General features: G+C 39.6%; 1 protein-coding gene across 1 annotated transcript in view; it reads left to right on the forward strand.

The window, feature by feature from the left end:
* The window catches only part of RALGPS1 (Ral GEF with PH domain and SH3 binding motif 1), a 573263-nt gene that overhangs the window by 224960 nt on the left and 327076 nt on the right, over positions 1 to 21227 (forward strand). The gene's annotated exons all lie outside the window — the stretch shown is intronic.

Here is a 21227-nt window from a genome sequence, read left to right on the forward strand (position 1 = left end):
GCCAGCACTAGAGATACAAACAGAAAAAAGAAACATAGCCCCTGCCCTCAAAAAACTTATAATCTAATGTGGAAAGACAGTACACAGAGGAAAATGGAAAGTAGTAGGAAGGGGGTGGGGAGAGACTAGGTACCCTTCAAGGAGGCAAAGAAGTCCAAAATGAGAACAACAACATGCGAAATGAGATCTCTAAGGTGTTGTCTGTCCTGTCCCTTCTCCTTAAATCGAGTTTATGGCTTTGCCCTCCAATCACAGGGGCAGAGGCTACTGATGAGGTGTGAATTACAAGATTGACTGGATCTTGCCAAATGACGAGATTTCCCAAGGAGGAGTTTGCTGGGGCATGATAGAGAAGTCAAAGAAATCCAGAATGAGTGCAGCCAGGTAGAAAATGAAGACATGACTGACATACCAGGTATTAAAACATAGGTTGATTTAACCAATTGATCAGTTCTCAGTAGCCTTCTATGTTCCAGGCACTGTGCTAAGTGTTGGGGATCCAAAGAAAAAAATGAAATAGTCTCTGCCTTCAGGGAGTTTATCATGTATATGCTTACATAAGTATATACGAAATATATACAAAGGAATTAGAGCAGCTATGTGGCACATGGGATAGAGCTCCAGGCCTGAAGTCAGAAAGATTCATCTTCACGAATTCAAATCTGGCCTCAGAAACTTACTAGCTGTGTGACCTTGGGCAAATCACTTAGCCCTGTTTGCCTCAGTTTTCTCATTTGTAAAATGAACTGTAGAAGGGAATGGCAAACCACTCCAGTATCTCTGCCAAGAAAACCCCAAATGGGTTCATGAAGAGTTAGACATGACTAAAACAACTAAATGACAATGTACAAGGGATTTAAGGAGAGAAGACACAAGGGGGAGAGAGGTGAGAAAAAGAGCTTCATTTTGATGGTGGCAACATCTCAGTCTGAAGGAAACCAGATATTTGGGGAAGTGGATGTGAGGAAAGAGTGTAGTGCCAGCATGACCAGTTTTTAGAGTGCAAATAGGAGAATGATGCATAAGAATTTAATTTGGAGGGTCTTATCAAGTTCTTTAAGGTTTCTCTACATCCTCATTCTTTGCAATAGATATTGGCACATATGTTATTTTCAGGGTGGTCTTTTTTTGCTTGTGCTCATCTTAAGCACTGCAGCTTAAGCAGTGGTCATGGGATGATCGCATATCCCATGAAGGGATGTTTCTTGTTGTCTTTGGATGCACAATAAAAGCAACTCCACTGACTCCTCTATTCGCCTCTCTAAGGAGAATCCATGAGTCATTTTTCTCTTTAACTATGACTTCCTTATTTATATCTTCTGGTTTCATTTATAGCAAGATGTCAGTAGTGATGTGATTTACTTCCTCCGGTAGTATATTGACTCACTGGTCGTTGGATCTCAAATTTAGAGGACCAACAGTTAAGTTCATGCTTAGACAGTCTTCAGACCTATGGTTCTTGGCACCCTCAGGTCTATTTTTTCCACTAATCTGTCCACATTGGTGCAGAAGCAGAAAGGGGCCCACATAGGATTCAGGGCTTGGCTCTTGAAAACCTTCTAGTCCAGTGGTGTCAAACTCAAATAGAAATGGGGGCCATTAACCTTGCATAAGGATCCCTGCAGGCCACATATTGCCTTAGAAAACCATGCATGTTTATATATTTCCTTTTAAATGAATACATCAACTTATCAAAATCAGATAGGAGTTATATTTTCATCTGGTTCAGGTCACACGCAGTGTGTTTGACACTTCTGTTCAAGCACAAACCTCTTATTTTACACATGAAGAAACCAAGGCCCAGAGAATGGAAGAGACTTGAAAAAGGTTGTATAGCTAGTAAATGGCAGAATGAAGATTGAAACGCTGATCTTTTGACTCCAAACCCATTGTGCTTTCCATCACGTATAACCCACATACACCATAAAAGACTCTCTTTTATAAAGCAAGATTCTAGATGTTTTTATAGCCAGCCACATGCTCCTGGCAGAAATCACATCTTTCTTAGAGGTCTGAGCCCCCATATTGTTCTTAACAAAACACATTTGAACAGAATGTAACATTTTTCGGAGTTATACAGTGTGGTTTTATTTCATTTTGGTGAGTTTTTTTTCACAGCAATGAAAACAATTTTTACAAATGAGCAAAACAAGACCTAGAAATTCAGTGAATTGAAGTCACTGAAGATCAGTCCACGTGCTCAGATTTGTAGCATTTTTGCTGTGCCTGCTGGGTGAGTGGCCAGTGGTCTCTGACTGGACAGCCACCACAGAAATCCCTCTGCTGTCCTCTGAGTGAACGTTTCAAGGTGATTTATCATCTGCTAGTTGAGCTATGCAAATATTTTTATTTGTGGAATACTGATAGAGATTTTCTTAAAATAGACGTGGGTCAAATTCCATTTCCTCATTTGAAAGAACATATAGCAAACCCATTGACGTTGTACTTTCTCTATGGAAAAACTTTTGGCAAGAAAGCAGCTGAGTTCGGCAGTTGGAATCAGCCCATCTGGGAGGGTCTGTAACTGAAATGAGAGGAGCACATTCAGAGAGTCTCTGGATTTCTCGTGGAAAAAGTCTTCACTGCACGTGTACCACAGTCTTTGGTTAAGGCTGACGCCTCACTGCATTCTGTGTCAGTGCTCTACATGTACTTTTGACACACATTCTTGTTAACCCTTCTAAGACTCAACGGCAGTCATTTGATCTGAGGATCCTGCTTCATTTAGGAAACTCTCGAATCGGAGTCAGGCAGGACTTGGCGGCTCATTAACGGCTGCTGTTTTGTGGTTATGGCTTCTAAACTCAACTCATTCAGTGGCGTCTAGTTTGAAGGTAACCGGATCTCCCAGTGCTGAGCTAAGACTTCTTTCAAGACATAGAATGACAGCCATAAAGCACCTCCAGTTTGCTGTGGAATTTTAACTGTTAAGACTTTGTTATCAAAATATGCCTGAGTAAGGGAGCCTGGATGATGGTCCCACCGAGGGAAGGACCTGCAGACTAGAAAGGGGATGATAGCAGGTTAGCTGAAAGAGTCTATTTCAGCTACTAAGCTTGTGCCAAGTTCACTGAGTAATGTGAGCCCATGGGCTCATAGCTTTCTTCACCCCTAAATCAGCTGGGCCCCAACACTCCCATGTACTGGGGCAGGATGCCCTGCAGTGGCATGTTGGGGAGATTGCCAAGGAGGAAGAAAGGAGAAAAGGGACCGGTCCTTGGAGAAGAATAATTCCTTTCTCCTCCCTTCCCATCCTACATTCTTCCCTGGTTGGTGGCAGTAGAAAGTTACTCAAAGCAAGTAGAAGGGAAACCAAGCTGGGGTCTAATTTGTTCAAAGGTGCTCTGCCTATTCAGTGATGATGCCGTAAGTCAACAAGCATCTGTTAAGTATTTGCTATGTGTCACACATTGTGCTAACGGCTAGGGGACTGAGGGACCATATACCACAAAAAATTCAAGGCTAAGCAACATGAGTTTCTGGGAATAGCACACATAGAATGGAAATCAAGAGATTTGCTCTCTAGGCCTTAGACAAATGGGCCATTACCATTCAAATGAACCTTCAAGATGATCCAATAAAATCTACCCCACCCCACCTCCTACCCCCATTCTACAGATGAGAAAACTGAAGCTCAGGGCAGGTGTGAAGGGATTTGTTCAAGGTCATACAGTCATAGAGCCAGGAATAGAACTCATATCTTAGGGATATTCAGTAGAACACTTTTTGCATTATATTATTCTAATTCTTTAAACTTCTCTAGTTTTCTCTGCTGTAAAATGTGGGTTAATAATATAGCCCTTTTTACCTCATGATGTTATAATGATTCTGTTGTGAGGAAAAAATAAAGAAGTGCATTCTGAGCATTTAAAAGTATGCATTCTCAGTTTTCTGATAGGTGTTCATCTTCATTAACAGATGCAGAGTCCAGAGCAAGGACTCTCTTTTGGGACATGGACCATCTTGATAGTCTGTTGAAAATTATGGACCCCTCCTCAGAATAACATTGTAAAATGATTGAAGGAAACACTTACTTTCAATTAGAGATTAGTGGAAATAAGGATATATTCTATTTTCATCCAAGTTCATGAACTCCTTTAAATCTTTCCATGGCCTCTGAATTAAGAACTCCAGTCTAGATCAAGGGAGGTAATAGACAGTCCTACTATTTGAGGGGCCCTGATTGGACCACATCTAGAGTATTTTGTTTATGGGTACCATGTTTTTTAATAAGGACACTGACAAGCTAGAGGGTGACCAAGATGGTGGGGGTAGAGGAAGAAGGTAGAAATCAAGTTGTATCAGTAGAAGAAACCAGGCATATTTAGCCTAAAGAAGGGAAGACTCAGGAGAGATATATAAAACCAGATATATAAAACTCATTTAGAACAAAAGACCATAGTAGCAAGTATTACTTATACAACTAATAGCTTTCTTCAAGGATTTTAAGGAAAGTTACGTAGCAGCAGGATTAGGTTTGTTTTGCTTGGCTCTGAAGGTCAACACTAGGAATGATGGGTGGGAGTTACAGAGCAGCAGATTTCAACTCATCATAAGAAATAAGTTTCTATCAATTCCAGTAGTTCCAAAAATGGAGGTCATTAAGCTGGATGGCCTCTCGATGGGAAATGTCATAGAGAGGATTCCACTTCAGGTATGAGTTGGATTGGAAGAATGCTGAGAGAACTTTTGACTCTGATATTTGGTGATTCAATGTGAAACATTGGCAGAATTCTGGGCAGTGCATCCATCTCATATTGTTTCCCAGAAGCAAAAAGTCGTGGAATTAGAAATGATCTCAAAAGATATCTTCTGTACTCTCTCACCAAGCACAATAGCTAACTGTGCTATCTACCAACCTGATTTTTCTATAGTAACCAGGTAACCAACATGTATAGTGGAAGCAAACTAGAATTAGAGGTCCTGGGTTTGACCACCTGAGTGACCTTATGTAAATTATTTAATATCTCTCGACCTCAGATATTAATATCTGAAAAACGAGAGACATGGGCTCGACTCCAGCTCCACATCTCTGATTGTATTTACCTGTGATCGTCCTCATACTTCCTGGACTCTAGAGGCTCAGCTACTTGGACATCCAGTCCAGGGTACAGGACTTAGTTTGGGTCATCTGGTAAACTGATCTCTACCTCCTTCCTTCCACCAACTAGGTACCCCAGAGAAAGATATAGTGATGGTTGCTGTGGATGAAGAGAGTAAATTTGGTATCCTATAGCTGGGTTTCCCCAAGCTAGTCATTGTCTAGCATCTAAATTTTTCTTACAAGTAGGCCACATGATCAGAAATTCATGGTGCTAACAGGTTATATATGTTTTTATTGATAATCAAGATGGAGTGAATGATGAGTTTTTATTCTAATAATTCTTCCTGGTCTGGAGGGGACCCTGGGCTCTAAGACTCTATGCTAGCAGAGCACAAACTATGACCTCTCAGCTGTCAAGCTAGTCTTCCTAAAGTGTAGGTCTGACCATATCACCCCTCTGTTCAATAAACTCCAGTGGCTCCCTATCACATCCAGGATCAAATGTCAGATCCTCTTTTTGACATTCCAAGGTCTTCACAACCTGTCTTTCCTGTCTTTCCAGGCCTAGACCTTATTCCCTAATCCTAGCATCCAAGCCGCTCTCCCACATACTCCAGATTCCTTGCCATTCCTCACATAAAATACTCCATTCCCAGACTCTTGGTATTTGTACTGGCTGTTCCCCATGACAGAAATACTTGCTCTCCTCATCTCCATCTCCTGGCTTCCCTGGCTTCCTTCAAGTCTCAGCTAAAATCCCACTGTTTTCAAGAAGCTTTTACTGGTACTGCTTGACATTAGTGTCTTCCTGCAAAGATTAACTCCAATTTATCCCGTATAATGTCTTGTTTGTGCATGGTTGTTTACATGTTGTCTCCCTCATTAGACTTGAGGGCAGGGACTGTCTTTTGAGTTTCTTTCTATTCCTAATACTTAACATAGTACTTGACACATAAGAGACATCTAGTAAGTGTTTGTTATTTGATTAATGCACAGCTCCACCAACAATGCATTACTGTGCCTGTCTTTCCAGTCATTCCAACATGGATTATTCTAATCTTCTATCCTCTTTATCAGTTTGCAGGGTATGTGTTGAAACCTTAGGGTTGTTCTAATTTTCATTTTTCTTATTATTAGTGATTTTTTTCATATGATTGTTAATAGTTTATAATTCTTTTGAGATTTGTTTATTCTTACCCTTTAGCCATTTATCTATTAGGAAATTACTTTTGGTCTTAAATATTTTTGTTAGTCTATATGTCTTGGACCTGTCTTCTGTTCTTGAGTCTGCCTTGGTTTTTTGTCTGTCACCCCATTTCTTCCTTGACTGAGGTTCTCTCTTCTCTAATTCAATTCAGCCAAAATTTAAAAAGCACCTACTGTGTACAAAGCCCTGTGCTGGGCATTAGGGAAAAGAAGAAAAAATACCTGTCCTCTTGGAACTCTTAGTTAAGTAGAGGAATGTACCACATTCATAGTTAAGAGAAAAAAAATACATGCTATGTGCATTAGAGGTGCTATGTGAAGTTGGATAACTGCCACTTTATACCAGAAAACCCTGATGTCAAAGACCTACTTTCTTGTAACAGTTGCCTATTCCCATATTCCCTTTGCCATCCCAAAGCTTCTTTATTTAGAAGCCCAAGTCCTCTCCTAATGTCTTGTTTGGAACAATCTGGGGTCCAATAATCTGAATAATTGTAGTAGTCTTAAAATGACAGATATATGTCAATGAAAGAACATAACATGTGTAAAATCAGTGGGATGGAGTGGTGAGTGAGCAAAGTAATTCAGCTATTCATACTTACCACATACTCCATCCACTATACGCACACATACACACACCCCACCCCTTATGCATTGTCTAAATAAGATCTCTTACATAAACATTTTCTGTCTCCTGTGGGAAGCTATAATAGAAGGATCTATAATTCCCTTTTTAAGCCTAAACTCATAGGCAAAGAGAATGCTCTGACAAAATATGTCTGTTAAATCTCTCTCCCTTTTCTCCTGGGATTCTTTCTCCACAGCCACTTCCTCCATTGTATTTGCCTGTGGTTAACACTATTTATAAGGAGAAAAGAAACATTTAAAACCAAGAAAGGTAAACAGACAACCTCCTTCAGTGCCCTTGCCACCCTCCCCATCCCAACCCTCTTGCCTAGTGAGTAAGTCTTCAGGATCCTAAAGGAGAGTCCTAAGAGAGAATGGAAAGTCAGAATCCCTGCATTGGGCTCTCCAATCTAGTGGGGTTGCAGCCACACAGAATCTGTGTTCTCCAGGATACTCCAGAAACATGAAGGACCCACATAACTTCATTCTTGCTTTCCTTTGTGGCAGCTGCTTACGCCCATGCTTTTCCTCACCTAGTTTCATTTGCATGGCTCCTCACAGCATTCCCTTCTCCAGCTCCATCTCCACAGTAGTTCCTTCTTAATTCTACTTTCTGCTTGGACCCACTCTAACTGCTCTATCTTTTTAGGGCCACCCAGAGGTGTGGCCAGTGACTTTTTGGCCAATGCTTAGGCCTCCTTTTAAATCAATCAAGGAATTTGTTCACATTTCATAAAGAGTTGAGCTAGTTCCAGTTTTTACAATTGGTTTAACACCTCCTTATTGGCCCCCTGACTTATGAATGGATCCTGGTCTTCAGATACTCTCTCTCGTACATACAGAAAAACTTATGAAGCAATGAGGAACAAGGAAAGCTCATCACTTAAGAACAATTCACACAGGACAGACTATTTACAAATAAGTTGATATTTTGAAGGCTGTGTCACCTCACTGATTTGGATACTTTGAAGTTACAGCAGTGCGGAATATTGCTATCTATGCCTTCTCACCTTTTACAGCTCTCATCCAAGTTCTCCTGGAAATCTTACACAAGGGCTCCACCCTACATCCTGGGGGGTGGGGGGGTGAGGTGGGGTGGCATGCTAGGATGGGAAGGGTAGAGGTTTCCTGAAGAGAAATCTCTTTGTGTTTCATGGGTACCAGATGGAACATGTGGGCTAGCCATCTGTCATCCCTCACTTGCACTACAATATTTGTCCACTTCCTTTTTTGGACAGATCTCTTGCTATTGATTTCCTTTATGTCTTCACATGTGGAATAAAAAACAAATAACAGACAAACAAAAAAACCCCAATACTTTTCAAGTATATAAAGGCAAGATAGGTCAGAAGGGGACACATTGAATTAAGTATTATTATTTTATTCAGCTCAGTGAATTGAAAAAGAAGCTATTTTATACTAAGGCTTATGTAGAATTTAGTAAGACAGGGTCTCTGCCCTCATGAAACTTAAAAATACATTGGGGGATGCAGCACTGTTATAATACACAATACAAGGTGTCCCACTTGTTTGAAACTTTTGGGACATCTTGTTTTGCATGATAAATGTTTATAATATACATGCTATTTTGCCCAAGAAAAATTATTATGTTCAAAACTTGTCTCATAGCCTATATCTTGTCATAATGGTAAAACTCTTATTTCCGCAGCTGTTTAAGGTTTATGAGCTGTTTTCCTCCCAACAAGCCTGAGAGGCACCTAGTGAAAATAGTATTATCTCCATTTTACAGATCAGGAAACTGGGTCCCCAGATGCTTAGCAAAGTGCCTTGCACATAGTAGGAAATTAATTAATGCCATTTGATTGATTGAAGTTACTTGTCATTCAAAGTCATAAGTAGAAGAATCAGCATTCGAACCCCAGAATTCTGACTGTACATGTAGAGTGTTCTTTGCATTATGCTATGTGTATCTCCTAATTTGCCAGCGCTATCCCTAAAAAGGGTCCCTAAATTCTAACAGTATTGACTTGGACAGCAAGACTCTACTCTTAGGCAGCTCTCAATCTCTACATACCACTTTTTGGGCATTATAACCCTCATCTTGCTTCTCCTTTAGAGAGTATGTGTGTCCAGGGACCTTCTCACAGGAATTAGACTGAACCCAGAAATATTCATAGAATCTCATAGCTGGAACGTAACTAATTCAGATAGGAGGTAGTTCCACCATTATCTAAATTGGGTCACCCCTCCACATGCTTCTGCTTATCCAGCTTTTGCTGAAGAACTCAAGAAGGAAGAATCCACTACTTCCTCAGGGAGCCCATTTCACTTTAAAGATGAAGAACCCTTCCTATGCTGCCAGCCCCATCCTCCACACCCCTCTAACTCTATAACTCTTCAAAGAGTAATCAAATCAATAAATCAACATGACCATTCCTGGAAAGAATGTGTCAAAACCATTGGCTCCACTCACATTCCTGTGACTGCCCAGATCAACTCTTGCCTTGACCACTTTCCAACAACTCTGTTAAAATAGCCTTACCTACATTGAGCTTAAATCTGCCTCTCAGACACTTCCATAGGCTCAACTAGCACAGGGCAACTGGTGTTTTGGCTCAGGTTGCCTACATGAGGGACTAAAATTCCTTGCCATGGTGACCACTTCCCCTGTGCTTCTCCTGGAAATCTCTGCCAGCCTACTATCCTCATGGAACCATTGTCAGGCACCTTTCTCCCAAAACCCCATAGGGACTCGAGCTAGACTCTTTGGGGAGTTGTAGGATCATAGAGTTCGATCTGGAAGAGATTTTGGAGGTTTTCTAGTACAGAAATGTCAAACATGCCCCAGCAATGCTCCTGGGTTTGCAGGAATCAAATTAAAATGTAATTGGATAAATAAAAATGCAATAGAACATGGATAATCTTAGCATCTAATTTTCTAAATCAATATGGGGTCCTCTTATGTACAAGTTAGTAGCTTCCTGTTTCTATTTTAGTTCGATATCACTGTTCTAGTCCAGCCTTCTCATTTTATAGATGAGGAAGCTGAGGCCTAAAGAAATAAAGTAAGGGTCTTATATCATTCTAGATCATATGTGACAGAGTTGAAATCTGAAACCAGGTCCTCTGACTCCAAATCCAGAGCTCTTTTCATTATATCAAATGGCCTATGTCCACTCCCCTTCCATGGCAAGTGTACTTGTTGCTAAACTGTCCTCTGAATTGCCACTGCCGGGGATCCCTGACCTTCCCCTCAACTTAATATGCCTCAGGAACAGGAATTCCTAGCTGAAACTCTGCCAACTTCCACTCACTGGTCTTAGTTCTTCTATATGACACCATGCAGTTCAGGTCAAATTCTTCTTTCACGACACAGCTTTTTAAATTATCGAAGACAATTGTCATATTCTTGAAGAAACCTAGCCCCTCACAGCCTGGCCTCTTTCTACCTTTCCAGTGACACTAACCTTCTTGCAGTTCTCACACCTGACAAACCTCATGCTGACTCCCTCTATTTTCCTTTTTTCCACTTAATAATATTTTATTTTTTTCCCAATTACATGTAAAGATAGTTGTCAGCCTTCATTTTTGTAAGATGTTGAGTTCCGATTTTTCTCCCTCCCTTCCCTTTTCCCTTCCCAAGACAGCAAGCAATCTGAAATAGGCTGTACATGTATAATCATTTTAAACATATTTCTACATTAGTCATGTTGTGAAAGAAGAATCAGAACAAAAGGGGACAAACCATGAGAAAGAAAAAACAAAAACAAAAAAGGGAAAATAGTATATTTCAATCTGTATTTAGGTTCCATAGTTCTTTCCCTACATGTGGACAGCATTTCCCATCAGGAATCTTTTGGCATTGTCTTGGTTTATTGTATTGCTGAGAAGACCTAAGTCTATTATAGTTGATCATCATACAATGTTGCTGTTACTGTATACAATGTTCTCCTGTTTCTGCTCGCTTCACTCATCATCAGTTCACATCAGTCTTTTCAGGTTTTTCTGAAATCTGCCTGCTCATTTCTTATAACACAATAGTATTCCATTGCATTCATATGCCATAGCTTATTCAGCCATTCCCCAACTGATAGTGATCCCCTTAATTTACAATTCTTCACCACCACAACAGTGCTATAAGTATTTTTGTACATGTTGGGTCCTTTCCGCCTTTTTTATCTCTTTGGGATACAGACCTTGACTCCCTCTGTTTTCACTGGCTGTCCCCCATACTTAGAATGTTCTTTCTCACACCCACCTTCTGGAATCCTTGACTTCCCTCAAGACTCAGTGTTTTCCTTAATTGATAAATGGTCAAGTGATATGAACAGGGAGTTTTCAGAGGAATAAATTAAAGCTATGTATAGTCACATAAAAATGCTCTAAATCAATATTGATTAGAGAAATGCAAATTGAATGCAAAAAATGCAAATTAAAACAACTCTGAGGTACCACCTCACACCTATCTGATTGGCTGATGTGACAAAAAAGGAAGATAATAAATGTTGGAGAAGTAGGAAAATTGGAACACTTATGCTTTGTTGGTGGAGTTGTGAATTGATCCAGCCATTCTGGAGAGCAGTTCGGATCTATGCCTAAAGGGCTATAAAATTGTGCATACCCTTTGATGCAGCAATACCACTATTAGGTCTGTATTCAAAATCTTATAAAAGTAAATATTGAAAACTATCTTTACATGTAATTGGAAAAAATAAAATACTATTAAATGGGGGGAAAAGACTCAATGCTAATCCTACATTTTGCAAGAAGCTTTTTCCAGTTCCTACCCACCCATTGCACCCAGTGTAAATCTGTTACCTCCCATGTACACTGTATTTATTTTTCATGTGCATAGTTGTTGTTGTGTTGTCTCTTCTACTGGAATGTGAGCTTCTTGAGGGCAGGGACCACGTTTTTTGCTTTTCTTTGTATGTCCCAGGGTTTAACATAGTGCCCTATACATAGTAAATGTGTAATAAATGTTTATTGACTGATGGTGAATGTCTGCCTCTTTCTCAGTTGAAGAATTGTGGAATATGCATGAATTAGCAGTTATGTCTCACTTCCTGCTCAAATAAAGTCTTGTGGACAGGGATCACTTTCTTGTAGAAGGAAAGAAAAGGGAGACGTAAACAAACCAAGGGTCCCTTGAACCTCTTACCGAATTTCCTGGGATTAGCAGAGAAACGTTTGTAGATAGGGTTCTTTGACTAGAGTAATTAGTGCTGGTAACAGAAGGAAAGTTTCCAGTGGCACCTTGTAAGATTAAACAGCTAGAGAATTGTGTCAGCCTCAGAACTTTAGATAATCAGTGTGCCCGAGATAAGACCAAGAGCCCTATTCAGGATAAGAAAAGTTTCTGAGTGAATTGGACTCAATCTTAGAAATAATATCAGAGTTAAATTAAGCAGTGCTTGATAATAGTTGAAGTTCAGTGAGTAAGGTACTAAATTGTACCTTATTTCAATGAATCCATAATCTCATTGGTATGGATACTTTTTCCTGTAGTAAGGACCAAAACCTATCCATGGCTTCTCATCCTCTGTGGATCATATTCATGTCTCCTCCATACATCTTCAATAGAGTATTCAACTAAGATTCTAGGATCCTTCTTTTTCTTCTTTTCTTTTCTAATTTTTTTACCTTTATTATATATTATTACTATTTGGGCATAGCTCTACAAAACATTTTCCCATCTAATCCCTTTACACATTGCATTCATAAATAAAATATTTTGCATACAGTTAAATATCACTTACTGACCCAGTGATTAGCATTCCAGTATCATTTAACCAGCTAATATCAATTTATTTTTACAATGTGATATTTACTTAGAAGATGTAACTAGAGTGAGAATTATACCTCATTCTCCGCCTCTACCACCCCTGCCCCTGAGAAGAGTGGACTCAAACTGAAAGGTTACAGTAAAACATTCTTCCTGCCATCTTTACATATGAATGTTGTGTAAACACTGAATGAATTACTCTCTCTTGTTTGGCTTTATCTGTTCTTGCCTGAGCTGGATCCCAAAGGTCACTCATCCAGCTCACCTGCTGGCCAATTCTGGTATGAAGTCATTCACCAATATTGCTTTACCTATGAGCAGGAGAAAACAAAGCTGCTGTGTATTCATGATCATGTGTAAGTCTGGATGGCAAAAATAGGCTATTGGTACTGCTACAACCTCTCTCCTCACTCAGAGGCCAACAGAAGTCCTTGCCTCAATCACCACCAGGGAAGAAAAAGAGACTGAATAGCCCCTGTGGGAGATTTTTTTTTAATGCATATTCAGTTTTGGCTTTGCTACCAATAAAGAAGCCTTTCTTCACCATATAGTCATCTGCTACCCACAAACTCTACCCCTCTTCCTGCCCCATACTTCTCATCAGACTCCTCTCTAAAACCTTTAGCACTTACATGTCAACTAGCTTCCAGTCTTGTGTCCCTCCCCACCTCCCCCGCTCAGAGCAGCCCACAGGAGTTTGATGTTCCCCTCCAAATTCAGTGGGTCCCTGCCCCGGGACAATCCCCAATGCCATAATGGCCTCTGGGAACCAGATCCATTCCATTTCCTTTCCCCCTCCACCCTACTCCCTACCCCTTAACTCCAACCCTGGGCCTTCTCCAGCACAAGCATGGCATGCCAACTTTCTGATCAGGCTCTCATGTTGTTTATTTCTCCTACATGCTCTGAGACAAGCCTCTTGGGTCCTTATAGGACAAAGCATCACCACCTGCCATCAAGTTGAACCCTACCCTACAGGTAGACATAAACAATCCAGTCAACTGAACTGAATCTAATCAACCACTGATACTCTATATTTCCTGCTCAGTGGTTATTATACTCCCATCATAGTTATTGTTAGCCTGTGGATACCAATGAACAAAGCTGTTCCCCAATCCCAACTCACCTTCTTCGCCTATGCACCTCAACCACCCCTTCCCTCTGCCAAGTTTCTGCTCCAAATTGCTCCTTCTATTGTGCCCTTTGGCAAATTCCATAATGAACAAATTTTCTTTCATCTTAAACTTCTTACTTTCTCTCTTCTTCCATATTGTGGCCTCTCTGAGATCTGGCTTCTCTTGATCTTGCCATTTCCCCTCCCACCCTCTCTGTAACTGGCTAATCTTTTATCTCCTCCCTGCCTCCAATTCATTGGCGATAGTAGGAAAGTGGGAATACCACTTACTCCTCATTGCAACTTCTCTACCTTCCTAAACAACCTCTCCTCCTTTGAGGTTTATGCTATCCAGATCTATCACCCTAACCAAGTCCTGGTAGCTCTCCCCTTACGGGACATTTGCCTTTATTTCTCCATAATTAAGTTCAGTGCCAACACTGCAGCCTTTCTTCACCACCTCCTGTCCTTGTAGTTTCTTTTATGATTTCTTGAAATAGAGCACTGGAAAACAAGACTTTGATAAAGCCCATTGGGATTCAAATAGAACTACTTGGCCATGTCTTCACCCCAAATCACTCTGGTTCTCACTGGTTAATCAGTAATATATCCCAGCCTAAGCCTCACTTGGTCATTGTTTGGGTTTTGATGGCTCAGCATGAGTATAAATAGCAATTTTTTTTGAGTAGACAAACTAGGCCAGCTTTTGCCCCATTTCTTACCTAGCCTTAAGTCAATGAATGGGTGTCGCCTCAGACAAACTGAGACCTCAGAAAGACCTTAGCTTAAAAAGGTCAAGGTCTCCCACTGCATCTGGGGTCATCTACAGTTGTATTGATCTGTGTCTTGCCACTAGACTCAGATTACCCTAAAGGAGAGAGTGAGGCTGATGACTTTGCAGAGCTCTGCCTCAATTAAATCCAATTCACTTGCAAGTCAAGACATAACACTCCTGATGTTATTGGTCCTCTTTGAGAACAAAGGACAAACAACTAGGGGACTTCAACATACATATTGTTCAGGTGGGGTGTTTTTTGCATTTAATTGTATTTTTTTTCAAATTATACGTAAAGATAGTTTTCAGCATTGAGTTTCAAATTTTTCTCTCTCCCTTCCCTCTTCCCTTCCCAAGACAGCAAGCAATCTGATATAAGCTATACACGTGTAATCATTTTACACATATTTCCACATTAGTCATGTTGCGAAAGAAGAATCAGAACAAAAGGGAGAAACCACGAGAAAGAAAAAAACAAAAAAAGTGAAAATAGTATACTTTGATATGCATTCAGACTCCATAGTTCTTTCTCTGGATGTGGATAGCATTTTCTATCACAAGTCTTTTGGAATTGTCTTGGATAACTGTATTACTGAGAAGATCTAAGTCTGTCGTAGTTGATCATCACACAACAACATACATATTCTTGCTCCCTCAAATTCCTAGTTCCTTAGTCTCTTTAATTCCCATGATTTACTCCTCCATTCTACTTCAGTGACACATAGAGAGGGTCACATCTTTGATCTTGCCATCACCCTCAAATGTTCCATGTCTTTGTTCACAAACTGTGAAATTCCTTTACTTGCCGATAATCTTTTATAATTCCATCATTCCTTATATCTTATGACCTATAACCCTGCTCTTTATCCTCATTGTGATACTTATTACTCCACCTCTAAATTCTTTTCTAAGCCATAAACCAAGCAATGACTATATTCTCTTCCCTTCCATATTTTGACTTCTCGGTGAACCAATTCAATTTTATGCTGCACCCATTCTGGAATCTCTTGCCCCCTTTTCCTGTGCTGATCATGTTTTGTCAAACCCTGTAATGTTAATGGAATAGGAAGATCTTCCCCATCCATTAATATATTAGGCTTATGTGACCACATGTGTTCAATCACGGATGGTTTGAACTCCAGCCCAGCTGTGATAAGATCCTGAGTCACATAGAGCCCATTGGGGGAGGAACTTGCCCAAAGGAGGAGCTTGCTTACTGGGTGGCTTGCTTGTAGAAAATCTTTCTCACCTTTTGATACTAATCTAATTAGGCACTGAGTTATGAGGGTTGTGATGCCTTCTGGCTCTGAGCCTATCAGCCAAAAGGGTATATATATTTTAAGGTACAATTTTGCTTTGGGCATTCACTTATGAGAGGGATCTTTTGATTCCCTGGATGGGACTCCTAGTAGCCATTTGTTAAGAGCCCCTTAACTACTCAGATGTTGTTGATGCTCTCCCCCATCTGGTGGTGTATGTAGGTGGTTGCATTACTCAGACAGCTGGAGCTCTATCTGTTGATCTTTGTGCTAATTTCTCTGCTTGTATTTTCTCTGTATTTTCTCCACATTCGGGGTGCTGATCTTTCCCCTGAACTAGTGAATGTAATTAAAAGAAGATTATTGACCCCTTTAAAAAGGCATCTTTCCTTTAAAAGCAGATCAAAGAACCTGTGCTAGCAGGCCATCCTGGATGTGTCAGGGTATTTGCTCTTACAAACCCCAATACTAAATTTCTCTTACAAACTTGGGTATTTGGACCTGGGAATAATCTAGATAGAGATAATAATTGAACCCATAGGAACTGGTAAAATAACAAATGAAATAATATAGAGACAAAAAAGTAGGCCCAGGACACATCCTTCAGGGACATTCATGGTTAGAGGACATGACATGACATGACATGACATGATATGACATGACATGACATGGATAATGAACTAACAAAGAAGACTGAGAAGGAGGGGTCAGACAGGTAGGAAGAGAATCAGAAAAGGGTAGTGACACAAAAACCTAGAGAGGAGAATTGCTCTAGAAGAAGGTGACCAACAGTGTCAAATACTGCCCAGAGATTAAGAAAGATGATGACTGAGGAAAGGTCATCAAATTGATCGATTAGGAGAACACTGGTAACTTTGGAGAGGGTGCTTTCTGTTAAATAAGGAGGTGGGAGGCTAGACTACAGGACATTTAGAAGAGACTGTGAAGGGAGGAAATGGAGATACCTGGTAAAAACAACTTTCTTAAGTAGCTTACACACAAATGTGAGAAGAAACATAGGATGATTGCTAGCAAGGAAGGTAGGCTCAAATGAGTATTTGATTCCAAATCCCAATCCTAGATTACCCCAACCTACTATCTTCGTAACTATTCACATACTGCTGAACAGAGCCAGAGAAGATCAAGAAACCATGATGATTGGCTCTACAACAAACTTATGTGTAGTATTTAATTTCAATCAGGCCCTCACTGAATCAAGATAAATATCCTATTTCCTACAATAAGCTGTTCTAAACCATCTTGTCTCTCCTTAAATCTCCCATAACACCCCTCCCCTGCCCTCTCAGCCAAAGATTTTGTCTCATACATCACCAAAATTAAGGCCATTTGTTGAGAGCTCTCCCCATCATTCATGTATCTTCCCCCCCCCCCCATAGCTAATCCTTCGCTCTAGGCTCTGGCAAGGGGAGGTGGCCCTTCTCCTTGCCATAGCCAACCCCTTTACATGCACCCTTGATCCCACTCCCTCCAGGTTCTATAGAAGATGGACAGCATCACCATTCCTACTCTCTCTTATCTTCAATATTTCCCTATCTATTGGCTCCTTCCCTACTTCTGTATTATGAAGGCAGAATTTATGATTTCAAAGAGAATCTCATATATGTCTGAAAGGTTCGGAACCACAGGATATAAGGAATTCTCTAGGTAGAAGGCAGAAGAACTAAAGCATGTATTTAAACTCCATAGTAACAGACCAATAAACCAGCATCCCCATTTTGATATTTTGATCAAAAGCTTCCAGGCCCAATAAGTCCGCCTCACAAGAGTAACCAGGAGACCACAGAGAAGCATGATGGTATAAAGCAAAATCATGTACATGCTTCCCCTCTACGGTAAGAAGATTACCCATTGGTCACAAGTCCTTGCTCAGCACTCCTTGCTCTGCACATGGGTCAGCTCTGCTACCAGCAGCTCCTACGTCAGCTTCGGCTGTAGGCATCTCTGGCTCCAACCGGAAAAGGAAAAGGAGTCTTCAAGCCGTCTTCTCCCCTCTTATAGAGTTTTTGACATCATCAAGCACTGCTGCCTGAATGACCCAGGGCAATTGGTTCTTGAGTTGGCCCCTTCCCCTAGGTTAACACCCAATAGGGCGTGGCTCTGGAGTCCAGGAGCTCCCCTCAGCCAGCCCCATGACTCATCACACAGGAAGTTCTCTGCTCACAGGCATGAGTCTCTGGGCTTCCTGCCCCGGAAGAGGTCACACAGGAAGTTCTCTGCTCCCAGGCATGGCCCAGCAAGGCTCAATGAGATAAACTGAGTCACTCAAAGAAAACAAAGGCCACTCTGGCCACAACTTCCTACAAACACACTCATTTCAGTCCCATCTTTTTAAAACTACATGGCAATGACATAGAAACTATTTCGAAGAGGGAACCCATGATGGGTACTTTAGAAACTTTAATTCCATGAGGAATACAGATATCAAAGAAGTAATAAGCATAGGAGGTATAAACCAAAGAATCAAAGGAAAAGAAAAATTATAAAGAGGATAAGGGGAAATATCTTTTTTAAAAAATTTTTTAATTTATTTTTTATTTTTAGTTTGCAACACTCAGTTCCACAAGTTTTTGACTTCCGAATTTTCTCCCCCTCCTTCTTCTTTCCCCTCCCCACAAGACTGTGTGTAATCCGATGTAGGTTCTACATATACCTTTGCATTAAACTTATTTCCATAATAGTCAAGTTGCAAAGAAGAATTACAACCAATGGAATGAATCATGAGAAAGAAGAAACAAAACCAAAAAAGAAGGAAAAAAAGAGCAAATCATTTGCCTCAATCTGCATTCAGACTCACTTTTTCTGAATGTGGATAGCTTTTTCCATTATGAGTCTTTTGGCGCTATGTTTGAATCTTGTATTGCTGAGAAGAGCCAAGTCTACCAAAGTGAGCCAAGTCTATCACAGATACCGTGTGTCTGTAATCATGTATAATGTTCTCCTGGTTCTACTCCCCTCACTCAGCATCAGATCACATAAGTCTTTCCAGGTTATTATGAAGTCCATCTGCTCCTCATTTCTTATAGCAAAATAGTATTCCATAACAACCATATACCACAACTTACTTAGTTATTCCCCAATTGATGGGAATTCCCTTGATTTCCAATTCTTTGCCATCACAAAAAGAGCTGCTATAAATATTTTTGTACATAGGAGTCTCTTTCCCACTTGTGTGATCTCTTTGGGATACAGCCCTAGAAGTGGTATTGTTGAGTCAAAAGATAAACACTTTTTGTAGCCCTTTGGACACAGTTCCAAATTGCTCTCCAGAATGGCTAGATCCATTCACAACTACACCAACAATGTAACAGTGTTCCAATTTTCCCACATCTTCTCCAGAACTTATGATTTTGCTGTTTTGTCATGTTGGCCAATCTGACAGGAGAGATGTGGTACCTAAGAGTTGTTTTGATTTGCATTTCTCTACTCAATAGTGATTTAGAGCATTTGGAAAAATCTTTTTAAAAATGTGCAGATAATAAAATTAAAAAATAAAACAAATTGAATGGGATGAGAGGAAGAAGGATTTTACTTGATCATTTAAGAAAAAAGAGTAGAAGAATTAGATAACTGTATAAAAGGAAGAAAGAAAAAGGAAAATGTATTACTTTTGATAAGTGGGAGGCTTGCAGGTGAAGGGAAGAGAGCCAGTGAGAATACAGGTGACTAAAGAAGATTAATCTAAAATAACCAAAGAGACAAAGTACTGTATTTACAGGAGGAGAAGAAAAAATCCTCATTCATAAAAACTTCTTTAAAACCTGGCAGACTGGGGCGGGGGGGGGGGGAGAAGATATATTCTTAACCAAACAAGAAATAGAAACAATTATAAAAAATAAAGTCAGTAACTCTTGGTTATATAAAATTGAAAAGCTTCTGTACAAACCAAATTAATGTATGTAGGTTAAGAATGGAAGTAGTCAAATAGGAAAACTATTTGTATCACATTTCTTTGATAAAGTTTTGGCTTCCAAGATAAATAATTAACACATACATATATACATATGTATGTATGTGTATATGTATTATATTGTATATATGTGGGTGTGTATGTGTATATATATATATATATATATATATATATATATATATATACATACATACAACACACACAATTTCTCAAAAGAAGAATGACAAACTTTTAGTGAACATATTGAAGAATATTCCAAATCACTATTAAGAGAATTGCGCTGAGGCCTCACCTTACACCCTGCAAATTGGTAGAGATAATAAAAGATGCAGTGGTCATTGTTGGAGGGGCTATGGGAAGGTAGGCATACCAGTGCATTGTTGGTGCAGCTATGAAGTACAGCCATTTTGGAAAGCAATTTGGAATCAAGCAAATAAATATCTAAACATAAGCAAAATAGTAACAACAATGTATTGTTTGTTTCTCTGTGTCCTCTGATCTTTTTGTCTATATAATCAGCAACTTTAGTTGCCTTTATGTAAGTGCTATAGTGCCCTGTACTGGGAGTAAAAAGACATAGGTTCAAGTCCTGGTTCTGCTACTTAGCAGCTGTGTGACCTTGGACAAGTTGCTTCTTCTCTCTGGTCCTCTGAATGTTTTAGTTACTTAATTTGCCCAGAGATTCCATTACTAGCCTTATACCTCAAGGAAGCCCTTGATAAGAAGGAAGTCCCCATATACACTAATTAGTATTTTGGGATAGCAGCATTATTGTGACAGGAATGAATTGGTGATATAGTAAATGCTCATCAGTTGGGGCATGACTAAACAAATTGTCATACGTAGATATAGTAGAATATTACTGTAATATAAAAAATGATGAATGTGATGAATTGTTTTTAACCTGTAATTGGGGAAAATAAGATATTATATGAAATGTTAGGAAGAAAATAAAAGAGAATGTATACAAAATGGTCCAAAAATGAACAGGGCTATTATAACATTAAAAGACATGAAAAGAGGTTAACATCAGCATAATTGATTAATACATCGAAAAAGTCTGAAAAATGTGCTATGTACTACACTTGTGGACATCCCACTTTTGCAAAGGAATAGGGATGTGGGTGTCTTCTCACATCTTTTCTTTTGAGTCATACTTATTTTCTGTGACTTTACAACATTCACTGTTAATTTTTTTATGGTTGTATTTTCCATTTACATTGTTGTAGTCATTGTATATATGGTTTTCTTGCTTCTTTATTTACTCTACTATGCATCAGTTAATGTAGATTGTTCTATGCTTCTCTGTATTCATCACCTCACACCCTGAAAATTGGTTTATTTTTCCTTTTAGCAAATTGAAAATAGTTTGAAGTTATGATTCCATGTATGAATTTGTTTATTTTTATTTTTGTCATTTCTTTGGTGTTGAAGTTTATTAATTTTATAATAAAAATCATTTAAAAATTAAAGATGCTATTTGAGAATTGATAGGAGGTTGATAGCCTCTGAGAACTGGAAGGGGCCT

Source organism: Trichosurus vulpecula, chromosome 3 (assembly GCF_011100635.1).
Source record: "Trichosurus vulpecula isolate mTriVul1 chromosome 3, mTriVul1.pri, whole genome shotgun sequence".
NCBI lineage: Eukaryota > Metazoa > Chordata > Mammalia > Diprotodontia > Phalangeridae > Trichosurus > Trichosurus vulpecula.